The following is a 15,130-nucleotide window of genomic DNA, read 5'->3' as shown; positions in this document are numbered from 1 at the left end:
GGAGAAAGGTTTACCTCATTAAGAGAAGCAGCTTTTGTTTTGTTCTAAAGGGCAGTCTGAAACACATTTCATCACTGTTGCTTCTTGAAGGGTATGATTTGGCTTTGATGAGTTCCATTATGAAGAGTAAGTTCAGGGTCAGCGCTGAAAAGAAAATAACTGTGCATATGTCTGAGACTGCATCCTCCAGAAAGACAGGAGAGAAATGACGTATGTGATGTTGACATCAGATTGGAGGCCATGAACCTAAGGTAGTTAACTGGGAACTGGGATGTCAACTTCAGTATGGAAAGACATGCATGGGTGAATGATTCAGCTATTCCCACTGGAGCTACTTGTCTCATGTATGGCATACACTGGAACTTTTGGGGCTTTGGGCCACTTTTAATATAGACTGGTTATTATCTATCCATTAAACGCACTGGATGTAGCTATAATCTGTTAAGATAAAAGGCAGATTTCATTGTCTTCAGATGAAACGACTTTTGTTTGAAGCTAAAACAAAACCTTTCAGCCCCTCTCACGATAAAAATTAAAGTCTTTGTAAAGACTGACAAAATGGAACCCAGACGCTCTCCCCACTCTGTCTGGGCAATCATTGCCCCTTTGTGGATTCTGAACACCCTAGCATGCCCTTTCCTCAGGGCCCACATTGCCCTAGATAGATATTCCCTTGATATGGGACCATGCTGCCATTCTTTTTTGCTTTTCTTTCTTTCTTTCTTTCTTTCCTTTTTTTTTTTTTTTAAATGGAATCTGACTGTGTGTCCCAGGCTGGTCTCAAACTCTTGGCCTCCTGCGATCCTCCTGCCTCAGCCCTTGACGCTTACCTGGCTCACTTCTTTGCTTCCTTTAACTCTTTTCTCACTTTCATCCTCAATGAGGCCCATACTGCCAACCCATTTAAAATTGTAGCCCCTCCCTCAGCACTCCTGGTTTTTCCCTCCCCTACTGAGCACGGACATGGAGTCATTGACTTGCCCTGGTCTCCATCTGTAACCTGTGTGACATCTTCCCAGAGCACATTTCATATTCTAAAAATAATAATGCTAAGTCATTATGTTACTTTAAATTGTTGACTTTTCCCCCACTAGAATGTAAACTGTCAAAGAGCAGAGGTTTTTGTTTCTTTCGTCTGCGGATGAATCTGTAGAACCTAGAATGGTGCCCAACATAGAGACAGTAGTAGTATATTTGTTGAATGAACAAACGGTTGAAACTGTTAGAGCCCTGGTGAAGAATTAGGTACACAGAAAACTAAACAATAAAAGTGTAAGGTGATTATCACCACCATTAGAAAAAAAATCCCCAAAAGTGGTCTGAGTAAGAAAATATAATCTTGGCTCAGAAATAAGCAGTATTTACAGAAGCAAGACACTGTAATTGCTGAATATTGATTAAACAAACATTTTGTTTTATCTTTATTGGGACATGAGAAGAGTGGAGGGAAGGTGATGGTAATGTAAGACAGGCAGGTCCTGATCTACTGTAATAGAAAGTCAAGACAGAATGACCTAAAAGTGATAAATTGAGAAATTAAGGAGAAAATACGTTATTTAGCAATATGAATTTTCTCTGAGGGTGTGGGGAAGAGTGGGGTTGGAAACATGTTTTTCATTATAAAATATATTACTATTTGACTGTGTACAGCATACTACCTTGATAATAGTAAAAAATCATGAAAAAAGGAAAAAAGGAAACATTAAATAAGCCCTTTATTCAGAAAGCACTACATTTCTCTTCAAATTCTTTTTCACTTTTCTTCTTAAATACTTTCAGATGATTAATGCTATTTATTCTATGAAATATAAAATTAGATATCATGAAGTACTACAATTGCTAGACTATTAAAAATTGCTAAAGTTGCTTTAAGTGTAATTCATATAGTAGATACATTATAAATCATCTATAATAAATAGATAAATTATGTATGATGATTTAAATAAGTAATTACATTTTCTTTTCTTATAAATTCCACATTTAAAATGATAACATTGAACTATTTCCAATGTTTACTGGATGCTTAGATTTTTTTAAATAATGTATTTATGAGGAATCAATGCAAATACAAAGTTACAAATAAATACAAAGTTTCAATTTGCTGTTATTTACCCTGGCCTCCAAAAAAACCCCACACATTGAAGACAGACAAGAAAATGAATTCGGAAAATGTAAAGACTGCTCTTTTGGCTGAAAGTTACAACATCATTTAGGTGAGTTAATCTTGGATTCACTGCTTAGCTCATGAATGAACTTTATTTAAAACAAAGCACAGGAAGGGGAACATCGCACACCAGGACCTGTTGTAGGGTAGGGGGAATGGGGAGGGATAGCATTAGGTGATATATGTAATGTAAATGACAAGTTAATGGGTGCAGCACACCAACATGGCACATGTATACGTATGTAACAAACCTGCATCTTGGGCACATGTACCCTAGAACTTAAAGTATAATTTTAAAAAAAACAAAGCAAATAATAGCAACAATAAAAGAAAAGTCACTAAAACCACACACATATATAAACATAAATATAAATAAATTATATATAAATATATAAAATATATCTTTATTTAGATAAATAAATATATATATACCCTTTTTCTAGCTTATTGATCAAGCACAGAAGACTAAGAGTCAAATTCCACCATCCATGTCTCCACATACCATGGCACAACCTTGGCAAAGTCCTCCAGAACTTCTGATTACTGATGAGTGCACTTTGGATGTGCTGTCAGAATCAGGAGCATTTAACAAATAGCATTAACTGAATCATTTTAATGATTACTGAGGCCATGGTAGTGACCTTCAAAGGAACATTATGTATTTACCTATTTATAATTATCTCTATATATGTGTGGTTTAACGATGGTTTGGTTTCTTTCTAAATATTAGGGTAAAGACATATGTATGTATAAATAGATAAACATAGTCTGTAGACATGAAATTGTATAAATTATTAGGATATACACATGCGTACATGAATGTATGACTTTCAGTTGTTACCGAGCAATAGGTTGGCCTGTAATATAGCAACTTTTAATTCAATCAGCCCATGAACATACTTAATAAACATAACAGAGAATGTGAATTATCTAAGATAAATTATTTATCATGATTTAAACTAGTAATTATGTTTTCTTATGAAATTAACATTTAATTTTTTTAAGTTAAAAAGTATGAGGTCTTTCAAATATAGCCACATATTTGCTCCTATTATAGCATTCATTGCCTAGTATTATAAATGACTCTTCTCTCAGTACTTGACTAATAGGTGACATTCAATTTGTGAAAAGGAAGGAAGGGAGGATAGAAGGATGAAAGGAAGGAAGGAAGGAAGGAAGGAAGGAAGGAAAGAAGGAAGGAAGGAAGGAAGGAAAGAAGGAAGCGGGGAGGGAGGGAGGGAGAGAGGAAAGGAGGGAGGGAGGGAGGGAGGAAGGAAGGAAGGAAGGAAGGAAGGAAGGAAGGAAGGAAGGAAGGAAGGAAGGAAGGAAGGACAGAAGGAAGGAAGGAAGAAAGGAAGGAAAGAAGGAAGGAAAAGAAGGGAGGGAAGGACACACACTAGGGCACCAGACAGAGATTCCCAGAATGAACAATTTGGGTATTGATATGGTTTGGTTCTGTGTCCCCACCCAAATCTCATCTTGTAACTCCCATAATTCTTACATGTTGTGGGAGGGACCTGGTGGGGGGTGATTGAATTATGGCGGTGAGTCTTCCCTGTGCTGTTCTCATGATAGTGAATGAGTCTCATGAGATCTGATGGCTTTAGAAATGGGAGTTTGCCTGCACAAGTTCCCTCTCTTTGCCTGCTGCCATCCGTGTGAGATGGGACTTGCTTCTCCTTGCCTCCTGCCATGATTGTGAGGCTTCCCCAGCCACTGGAACTGTAAATCCAATTAAACCTCTTTCTTTTGTAAGTTGCCCAGTCTCGGATATGTCTTTATCAGCAGTGTGAAAACGGACTAATACAGGTATCTTTTTTAGTAGATGAGAATCATATGGCTAATAGGAAACATTACACTTTTACTTAATTCTATCATGTTTGGGCAGCAAATTGTCTGGGCTGTGTTGTTAGTAGAAAACTCAAATGAAAAACACAGCATATGCTTTTGGAGACTTACAGACTGACCTTATATCCAACAGAGAAGACACAGAGAATCAAACTAGAACACTCCAGGGAAGGCCACTGAAACAATCTCTAAAGGACTACAAAGGAGCTTTGAAGGGACAGTCTAAAGCATGCTTTCCATACAATAGAGCACATGTTGGTGGGCTCTGTGGTGTCAGGCAGACAAGTCTGGCACAGAGTGACGGTCACACATGGACAGGGAGATCATTGAGCCCATGACGGGATTTCTCGTTATGTTCTAATATGGGTGGTTCCTGCTCACTAACACTGTGTTAAGATTGGACAGGATATACCAAGAGTGGCCCAGTCTGGGGCTTCACATACACAAGATCCTTTCACTCTGAATCAGATGAATGAGAAAGTCCACCAGTCTTTCAGGGCTTAGTGAGTTTCCATAGACCCAGGAAGGTGTATCCTGGGGCCCAAAGGCAAGTCAGGCAGTGATGAAGACTCCAGACAAGGTTCCTGGGATACAAAGAGTCAGAAACCTGGCAGACAGTCTATGTGAAAACAAAGAGATGCAACAAGAAGACTCCAATATGAGATTACCTGAAGCCTCCTGTGTCTCCATGTTTCTTCTCACGGTCACCATGGTGGGGGAAGATGGACCCATTCTCTGGGGGCAAAGAGGACCCTTAGCCAGGGTCAAGGAGGGAGAGCACCAGGAAGAAACTGTTCTGAAAGAAAATTCTTTTTCAGGACTGAATTGACAATCTCCAAGGTGAAGCCGGGGTGGGGGCCGGGCGGTGAAAAACAAGAGGGAAATGTAGCTGTTTTGTAAAGCGCGTAAACGTTTTTCAGTCTGTTCTTCCACCCAGAAAAAGCAAGATGTAGGCCTTTCCATAATTGTAGACAAGATGAAACCAAAGTAGCCTCAGGCCTAAAACACCAACCCTTCATGACAGCTCTCTTGCTTTAATCTTGGCTCAGTGCTCAGAGTTCTGAAAAATAGACCATGCAGTACAACCTCCTGTTAATAGATGGTCGCCATCCATCACATGCCTTCCACTCTTTGAGATGTGTGATGGTACCCTTTTAGGGTACAGATCAAATCCCACTGTAGCAAATTCTCAGAGAATATCCTAGAACTTGGTTGCAAGGAATATTGCTTGAAATAAAAGAGAGGGCCATTGGCTGAGGATCAGGAATCTTATTATAATGACCACATCTACCATAATGTAATTTGACCTGTGTTCACATTGGGAATTGGGAGAAAGTCTTAAGAGATGATTTTTGAATGGCATCATTTACAGAACATGGCTAGATTTAACTTTATTCTTCCCGCATCTAGGACTGGCAGTTTGGCTTTGGGTCAGATTTTCTTCCCAGTTTCTCAGGCACTGACTCCATGCTACAAGGTTTGGGTTGCAAATATTGAGAGGGAATGCTTAAACACAAACAAAATGTCTCACTGATTAAATGTCAGAGTGTAGTTTGCCTCCTGAAATTCAGGGAGGGGAGCCAGAGACCCGGGCTCCATGCCCAGCTCTTCTACTGACATTAGGGGTGACCTTGGGGGAAATTATTTAACTGTTTCCTGCCCAGTGAAATGTGACACTTGGGGGCATTGCAAACACATTCCTGAGGTTTGTAGGTTCTTTGCATATTTTTGAGCAGGCATGGGTTGCGTGGAGTTCTTTCTCCTGTTCCCTTTTCTACATGAACACCTGAGGCCCTTTATTTAAAAAATGCCAATAAGGAGTTCTAAATAGAAGGCACTTCTGGTATTAATGCTATCGACAACAGCATCATCTCCCAGAAGGAAAAGCAATGAGTGAACACCTAACAGTGCTTTTTCTTATATGTATTATTTTCAACCCATTTGCAGGAAAATCTATTTTTTCTGTAAAATAAGCCAAGCATGTCTATGGCATGTAAAAAGTACCATTTCTTCATTTCCCATACTATCATGTAGCAAATTGCAGAAGAACATGGACTGGAGTTAGACCGCCTGTGTAACCTTACTCTGACAGGTCCCTTCAACTCCTCTGTGCCTCAGTTTCCTCTTTGGTAAAATCATTCCCATCTATTGGGCTTGCTATAAGGACAAAGCTGTGCACACATTTAAAGTGCTTCAAACAGTGCCTGGCACTTAGTAAGCATTCCAGAAACGCTCACCTTTATTGTTGTTCTTGCTGCCATTAATGTGATGAGCCCTAGGAAAGAGCATATGTTGCTACATTTAGAAAACAAAGACAAACTGGTTGTCTAAGGTAGAAGGAGTCAGTCAGTCAGTTACTAAAAAAGTAAATAAAAGTGTTTATTTAATTCAAAAGGTTTCTTTAACTCAATAGATCTTGGTCAGTCAACAGGATAGGAATCCATAGTTAGATGCTCTCCAGGAATCACATGGACAACATTAAACATTTCACAATATTACCTCATTTTATACTTAAGGCTGCAAGTGGCTTCTGCTATGCTGATAGCAGGAAACTCAGCTTCAGCCAGGAGAAAGGGTTTAATTCAGATCAGAGCTGTAGCCAACCCAGGCAGGTACTTTAGATGCAGTGCACCGTGCCACGGTCACCAGGCATCCATGTGGCAGTGTCCAGCCAATGGCCTAATGTGCACCATGATCCAGTGAGATCGGGAATGCTTGCAAAGACCTTCCTTCTCAATGCAGCTCCTCTTATCTTTATTAGGAGTACTCAGCACCTTCTTAGACACTGGGCTCAGAATCAGGGCCCAGATCTGCCACAGCTCAACCTCAAATATCCCTTTTAATGACTAACATTGTTTATGGCCCAGGGATACGCTTCTCAACATCTTTGTCTAATGTCCTTGAAACAGTAAATGACTGCATCTGAATGCTATGGAATTTTTGGGGTTGCATCCCTGCTGTCAGCACAGACAAAAGCACGACTCCAGAGTATAGGGAAAATTTAAGTGATGAGATCATTTGGGAGACAGAAAAGGTAAGTTAATTAATGTGTCAAATCCTTCTATTCTTTTTTATTAATTGATTGATTGACTTTTTTTATACAGGGTCTCACTCTGTTGCCTAGACTGGAGTTCAGTGGCCCGATCTCAGCTCACTGTAACCTCCGCCTCCCAGACTCAAGCAGTTCTCCTGCCTCAGCCTCCCGAGTGGCTGGGATTACAGGCGCCACCAACACGCCCGGCTAATTTTTGTATTTTTAGTAGAGATGGGGTTTCATCATGTTGGCCAGGCTGGTCTTGAACTCCTGACCTCAAATGATCCACCCACCTTGGCCTCCCAAAGTGCTGGGATTACAGGCATGAGCCACCGCGCCTGGTCCAATACTTCTACTCTTGTACAACAAAATACTTTTTCTCAGTGTTACACAGCATTCATTTCCTGATTCTCCTCCTGTTTGTGGTTCTAGAGGTACTTGGGAGTTAGCAAGGTATTTTCAATAGTTGCACATAGTAGCTAGGAGACATTTTACTATGTTAAACAATCATATTATTTTAAATGTATATGTGGATCTAGAAGTTGCTTGAGTGATACCAATGTTTTATGTTGGCAACTAGATGAAATATTGAAAACTAGAATTGTGAATAGTTTTATTAAAACACTTAATAAGTTTAAAATGTTACTTCATGTAAATACATTTTATTTTAAAAGTTCATATTTATTAATCATAATTTCTATGTAAACAACTTTTATTATACATTTTGACTTCATGTAACACAATTTCTATTTTTTCTCTTAGTTTCAATAGAAAACTCACTATTTTGGAAGAAAGATAACATTAAAAAATAAATAATTTTAATTTTTCAATTTTAGTATTTATTTAAATTTGCTCTTAGATAAAAATATATTTATATTTTGTATATATGGCACACAATCACATTTTTAATTCTTTGGTTTATTCCTAACCATAGAACAAACTATGTGGAAATCTTTACTATCACAACATTATTAGTGTCTTTGCTGAAATGAAGGCAAGAAAAAAAATATGGAGTATATACACAATACCTCAAGAACTACGTGTCCCCTTTTTTTTTTTTTTTTTTGTTTTTTGAGAAGGAGTCTCGCTCTGTCGCCCAGGCTGGAGTGCAGTGGCGCGATCTCGGCTCACTGCAAGCTCCGCCTCCCGGGTTCCCGCCATTCTCCTGCCTCAGCCTCCCGAGTAGCTGGGACTACAGGCGCCCGCCACCATGCTCAGCTAAGTTTTTGTATTTTTAGTAGAGACAGGGTTTTACCGTGTTAGCCAAGATGGTCTCGATCTCCTGACCTTGTGATCCACCTGCCTCAGCCTCCAAAAGTGCTGGGATGACAGGCGTGAGCCACCGCGCCCGGCCAGACTATGTGTCTCTTTACAGTTCATCCAGACATGGCCAACCTGTTCACAGGACACCAGGACATCTGTGATAATAATTAAAGTCTATTTTCTTTGATATTTCTTTTGATATTTTAGAAGATAACTTTTAGTCACCGAAAAACCATGGCTTTGCACATCTTCCTTTCTTGTGCATTTACGAATGTGTGTTTCTTATGGTAGGAGGCCAGTACAGTTGGTTCTTGTTATTTTGGTAGTTGCGTCCTATAAAGTCACAGGGAACACTGAATTATCAAATACTAGACAATTGCCCTGCAGAAATGCATGGTTAGGTTCCTGGTCACAGCATTTTTATCAACTGATGAGTTCATAAACTGTTCCTGTTCAAAGACACCTAATTTAACATATATTGTTGATTTCATTAATGTTGAACTCAGGGTTAACAGCACTATTGCTCATGTCTGAGCGATGCCCATTGTATGTTCTCCATGCAGCTCATCACAGCCTCCCTGCAGTTAGGGGCACTGCATGGCAGGGATCCCCTACCTTTTTGGCACCAGGGACTGATTTAATGGACGATAATTTTTTCACAGACCAGGGGGTGGGGAATGGTTTCAGGATGATTCAAGCCCATTACATTTATTGTGCACTTTATTTCTATTATAATTACATTGTAATAGATAATGAAATAATTATATAACTCATCATAACGTAGAATCAGTAGGAGCCATGAGCTTGTTTTCCTGCAACTAGACAGTCCCATCTGGGAGTGATGGGAGACAATGACAGATCATCGGGCATTAGATTATCATAAGGAGCATGCAACCTACATCCCTCGCATGTACAGTTCACCATAGGGTGAACCATAGGGTTTGTGCTCCTATGAGACTCTGATGCCATTACTGAGCTGACAGGAGGCAGAGTTCAGGCAGTAATGCGAGCGATGGGGAGTGACCGTAAGTACAGATGAAGCTTCGCTGACTCACTGGCCACTCACTGCCTGCTGTGAGGCCCAGTTCTTAACAGGCGGTGGACCAGTACCCTGCTGTCTGGCACTTCAGCACGACACTTGGGGTCATTCTAAACAGCAAAACTACCCAAAAAAGCACTAAAACTTGAAATATGTGACACTAAATAGACCATAAAAAGGACACCCATTTACTAGGTGACAGCTGAAAGGAGGAGGCAGAGCTTCGCCTTGTTCATTTCAGCCGGGAACATCGCATTGGCAACTCAAAATGTTTGCCTTCCTTCCAGTCTGTGAATGCCCGCAACAGTGACTCAAGAGCTGATTTTGGGATTCTAAATGAATTTTAGCTAGTAAGCAAATTAGCAAATACAGAATTTGAGAATAAGGCAAATCAATTGTACGTATTTCATATAATAGTTTGTTAACTTGATTTATAATTTTAAATACTTAGTCATATGGTATGTGAACTTTTGTTTGTATTCTTAGGCCCTACAAATGTGAGGAACGGGACTGGAACACAACATTTGTTGCTGAAGTTACATATTTTGGTATGTTTGATAAATTTAGGTAAATATCATGAGAGATAATTCATTTTAGAATAGAATATTTTAAAGACTAATTTAAATGCTAACGAAAATCTGCTGCAGCCAATACTCTTAACAGAAAAAGTTAAAAAGATCCAAAAGTGTACTGTGCTGTTTTTCTAAGTGTATCATAAATTTCAATATTAAATGAATGTGTCTCTTAATAGTAGTAAAATAAGAAAGAGTGTTGTACTCAGAGCAGGGTGACACACATTAACTGTTGAGTTTCAAGCAACTGCAGTTTTGTGCCACTGGAAGAGAGAAGATGATTCTGGTTGTGTGGAATGGACACAAGAGATTAGGCAAAGGATAACTTAAACCAGGCAACTTCTTAGAAACTGTCTCCAAAGCTGGCTCTGGAGAGCCCCAATTTCTCAGAATGTAGCAATGAAGAAAGGGGGTTGTAAGTCAGCTAGCTGTAATTTAGAGACTAGAGATTTCAGAACCAATGGATTTTTTGTGTGAGGCAGAGTGGGGGAGCAGATCAATAGAGAGACTGATAGTATGCATAGGCTGATGACTGGATAGATTTTTTTTTAAGTTGTCTCTAGTCCTATTTGTTTATCTTTACTTTCATTGCCTGTGCTTTTGTTGTCATACCCAAGAAATGTTTCTGTGTATCAAAGGAAACAATCAGTAGAGTGGAAAGGCAACCTATGGAATGCAGAAAATATTTGCAGATTACATAGTGGATAAGGGTTTAATATTCAGCATCTGTAAGTAACTCTTACAACTCAACAACAAAAAATCCAAATGAGCAAGGGATTTGAATAGACATTTCTCCAAAGAAGATATACAAATAGACAACAAACATATAAAAAGATGTTCAATATCACCAATCGTTAGAGAATGCAAATGAAAACCACAACGAGATATTGCTTCACATCCATCAGGATGGCTACCATAATAAAAAACACACACATAGAAAATAACAAGTGTTGGTGAGAATATGGGGAAATTGGAACCTATCTGCCCTGTTAGTGGGAGAACAAATGGTGCAGCTGCTATTTAAAACTCTATGGAGATTCCTCAGAAAATTAAAAATAGAACTACTACATGATTTGGCATTTCAATTTCTGGGCAAATATCCAAAAGAATTGAAAGCAGAACATTGAAGAAGTATTTGCACACCCATGTTTAGAGCACCATTATTCACAATAGCCAAAGGTGGGAACAACCCGAATGTCCATTGCCAGATGAAGGGATAAAACAAGAGATGTTCTACACCTACAGTGGAATATTATTCAGCCTTCAAAAAGAAGGAAATCTTGTCACATGCTACATTATGGATAAATCTTGAAGACATATGGTAAGTGAAATAGGCTAGTTACAAAAAGGCAAATACTGTATAATCCCATTTGTATTAAGTATCTAAAATTCATGGAAACAGAAAATACGATGGTGGTTGACAGGGGCTGGGAGAGAGAAATGGGGAATTGTTCGACAGGTGTAAAGTATCAGTTTTGCACGATAAAAATGTTCTGGAGATCAGTTTCACAGCAATGTGAGTACCCTTAACACTACTAAACTGGATACTTAAAAATGGTTCAGATGGGCTTATGTTATATGGCCAGAAACATTATTACCAGAGACTAAACTGTATCTGTCTCTATTTCCAAGAGACTCACATTCAACTTGGGCTCACAAAAAGCTGGAAAAATTTCATGAGTCCTTTTTAAAAAAAAAAAAAAATTAATATAAAACTACAGCCAAAAAAAAAAAAAAAAGCAATCTGAACTTTAGTAACACAGCTGAAACCATCTGTAGCAGTGGTAGCTATGGCAGGAAAAGAGGTTTAATTTAGTTGATTTTCTGTGCTGTTGGTTTGTTCACTGGGAGCTGCACATTTTTCCTAAGAGACCGAGAAGCTGCTAGAGGTCTGGTTCTCCTGGAAGCAACTCAATGCAAACCAAGGATCTGGGGCTTTTCATACCATTCTGAGATCTGAATGGGGGCATACCTTTTTGTTTGTTTGTTTTGGGAAGAAAGTCTTGCTCTGTCACCCCGGCTGGAGTGCAGTGGCCCAATCATAGCTCCCTGTAGCCTCGAACTCCTGGACTCAAGTGTTCCTGCCGCCTTGACCTCTCAAAGTGCTGACATTACAGGCCTGGGCCCCCGTGCCCGGTAGAGACATTTCATTATGAAGACATGTGGTACCATTCTCTTGCTGAAAGCACTGGTTCTCCTTTTGAAGCTTGCTAGGGATTACAATGGATTTGACTCAATTCAAAGCTTCCTTTATTTTCCTAAGGATTTCATGAAGCCTTCTCACTAAAGGTACCCGGGATTTTCAGAAAGAAATTGAGTTTCTTAATGCAATTTTTCCAAATGGAGCAGTGTATTGTATGAGACAAGTGAATTCTGACTGTCGGTACTTACATATTCCAGATTTCCCAGAGAGTAGGGTAGTAAGCCAGATCAAACTCTGGAAATGCTGATGAGAGAGTGTGACCAAGCAGTTAAGGGAAGATTTTTTTCTCATGAAAGACTGTGTCACTACAAAGGATGTCACTCAGACTGGAAATGGTGCCCTGACACCAGGTTCTGTCATTGATGCCACACTATTCAATCCTTCTGGGCTGTGAATGAAAGGCACAAAATCAGATGGCACTTATGGAACTATTCACATCACTCCAGAACCAGAATTTTTGTACATCAGCTTTGAAACAAACTTAAATCAGACTTCCTGTGCTGACCTGATCAGGAAAGTTGTGGAAGTCCTCAAGCCAGGAAACTGATGACCACTTCATTTTTTTAATGTTTCTTTTTTTTTTTTTTTTTTTTTTTTTTGAAACAGAGTCTTGCTGTCGCCCAGGCTGGAGTGCAGTGGCGTGATCTTGGCTCACTGCAACATCTGCCTCCTGGGTTCAAGTGATTCTCCTGCCTCAGCCTCCTGAGTAGCTGAGATTACAGGCGCACACCATCATACCCGGCTTATTATTGCATTTTTCGTAGAGACGGAGTTTTGTCATGTTGGCCAGACTGGTCTTGAACTCCTGACCTCAACTGATCTGCCCGCCTCGGCATCTCAAAGTGTTGGGATTACAGGCGTGAGTCACCGTGCCCAGCCCACTTTGTTAATCAGAGTTCTACACAGTGCTTTTTTGCCCCAGATGATTGAAGGTTTTAAGTGTCTTGATTGTCAGAGGGTTATGTTCAATGATTATAATTTTGTTTTTACCAGTTTTGTTAAGAAGCAGCAACGGCACCATTGACTAAGAAAAATGAAGAAAACATCACAAAAGAAGAACACTCATAGAAAGAGGTGGCTGCTTTTTAGATGTTGAAACCAAGGGCCATGCTTTCTGTAACTACTACCTTGTAGTTTCAGAAACCCCAGATATAATGAGGGTGTAATCATTTTTGAATTGTATGTGTTATTATATCAAGGAGTTAGATATATTGCAGCAATGCTTTCTTCTGTGTTTAGATATTCTTTGCCATTCTTACTGTGAAACTGAAGTGCATGTAGAAAAAATCTTTTACTATATGAAACTTTACAACACTTGTGAAAGCAACTCAATTTGATTTAGGCACAGTGTAATCTTTCTCCAGGTATTGTCCAAAATTCCCCATAGACAAGACTTTTATCCTCAGCCTAACCATCTGGGACTGTCCAATTAAATTGCTGCCAGAATTTTACATCCAGTTTCATCTACTTTCCAGGATGTATTCTTTACTAACGTTATTGAAACCAATTTCTGCTTCACACAAATATTTTTTTGAAACAGCAATTAAAGTTTTTTTTCCATGAGTGAAATTCTTTTGGGAAAAAAAAAAGGTTAAAGTGTTTTTTTTGTTTGTTTGTTTTTGTTTTTTGATGGAGTCATGCTCTATCACTCAGGCTGGAGTGCAGTGGGTATGATCTCAGCTCACTGCAACCTCTGCCTCCCAGGTTCAAGCAATTCTCCTGTCTCAGCCTCCCAAGTAGCTGGGATTACAGGCATCCACCACCACACCTGGCTAATTTTTGTATTTTTAGTAGACACAGAGTATCACCATATTAGTCAGGCTCGTCTCGAACTCCTATTGCCCGCCTCAGCCTCCCAAAGTGCTGGGAATCAGGAACATTTTATTTCTACCTATAGAGGGAGACAGGGGCAGGATGTCAATCCTCGTTCTTCTGACTGGCTCTGCTTAGTACGTGAATGGTTCAGGTGGGCCATGATTAGTTCTCACTCTTTGTCTTTATTCCTGAAATTAGTTATCTATTGCTGCATGTCAAATTACTCAGAAATGTAGTGACTTACAACAACAACATTACTCTATTTCACAGTCCTATAGGTCAGGAAATCCTGGCTGGCCCATGGCTTAGCTGGGTCCTCTGTCTCGGGTCTTATAAAACGGCAATCGAGGTGTCCACTGGGGCTGTAGTCATCTCAAAGCTTGGCTGGGGGAAGATTTGCTTCAAATGTTGCCCACGTGATTGTCAGAAGGATTCAATTCCTTGATGGCTGTTGGCAGGAGACACCCTTCATTTGGACACGTGGGCCTCTCTATCAGGGCAGCTCACTTGAGAGCCGGACTCCTCAGAGCAAGTGAGAAGGGCCTAAAAGATGTTAGCAAGACTGAAGCTGTCATGCTTTATAACCTCCTCAAAGTGGCATTCTATCACTTTTGCTATATTTCATTCATTAGAGGCAAGTCACTAGGCACAGCCCACATTCAAGTGGAGAAGATTCTACAGGGCATGAAGACCATTGAGGGACATTCTAAAGACTGCCTACCACACCAACCTTCACACAAACGTGTTTCATTTGGGCTCACATTTGTATTCAATTTCTAAAGGGGGAAAAGAGATTTGTAAGAAATAGGTGAAGTAGGAATGAAATCAAAAGTGTATCCATGGAAATGGGCTATAGATCCAGGAAACATTGAGAGAGGAGAGCTGGATGGGTTCAGGAGTTACTGGGATTCTAGACATTAAAAAGATGCAGTTCTACGGAGAACCCTGAGGACCTAGAGAGGCGATGCATTGGGTGGGAGGAACATGTTAATGGTTTTCAAATATCTGAAGTTATATGCGGAAGAGGAATTATATTTACCTTTTTATTCCAGAAAATAAAGTCAGGACCAATGGGTAGCAATTATCCAAGAGATAAATTTCTGCCAGTGGAGCCATGAACCAGTGGAACGGGTACTGCCACGGTGGGTGACCCCACTAGGCGGAAATGTTCAGGAGGAGGCTGGGCAGCTGC

General features: G+C 39.8%; 1 pseudogene; it reads left to right on the top strand.

Moving 5' to 3' along the window:
- Window positions 1-12,189: 12,189 nt before the first annotated feature.
- LOC103222382 (S-adenosylmethionine decarboxylase proenzyme-like) lies at window positions 12,190-13,161 on the top strand (annotated as a pseudogene).
- The last annotated feature ends 1,969 nt before the right edge of the window (window positions 13,162-15,130 follow it).

Source organism: Chlorocebus sabaeus, chromosome 17 (assembly GCF_047675955.1).
Source record: "Chlorocebus sabaeus isolate Y175 chromosome 17, mChlSab1.0.hap1, whole genome shotgun sequence".
In the NCBI taxonomy this organism is placed as follows: domain Eukaryota; kingdom Metazoa; phylum Chordata; class Mammalia; order Primates; family Cercopithecidae; genus Chlorocebus; species Chlorocebus sabaeus.
Note: the sequence above shows the minus strand (reverse complement) of the source record. Positions and strands in the feature narration are given on the sequence as shown.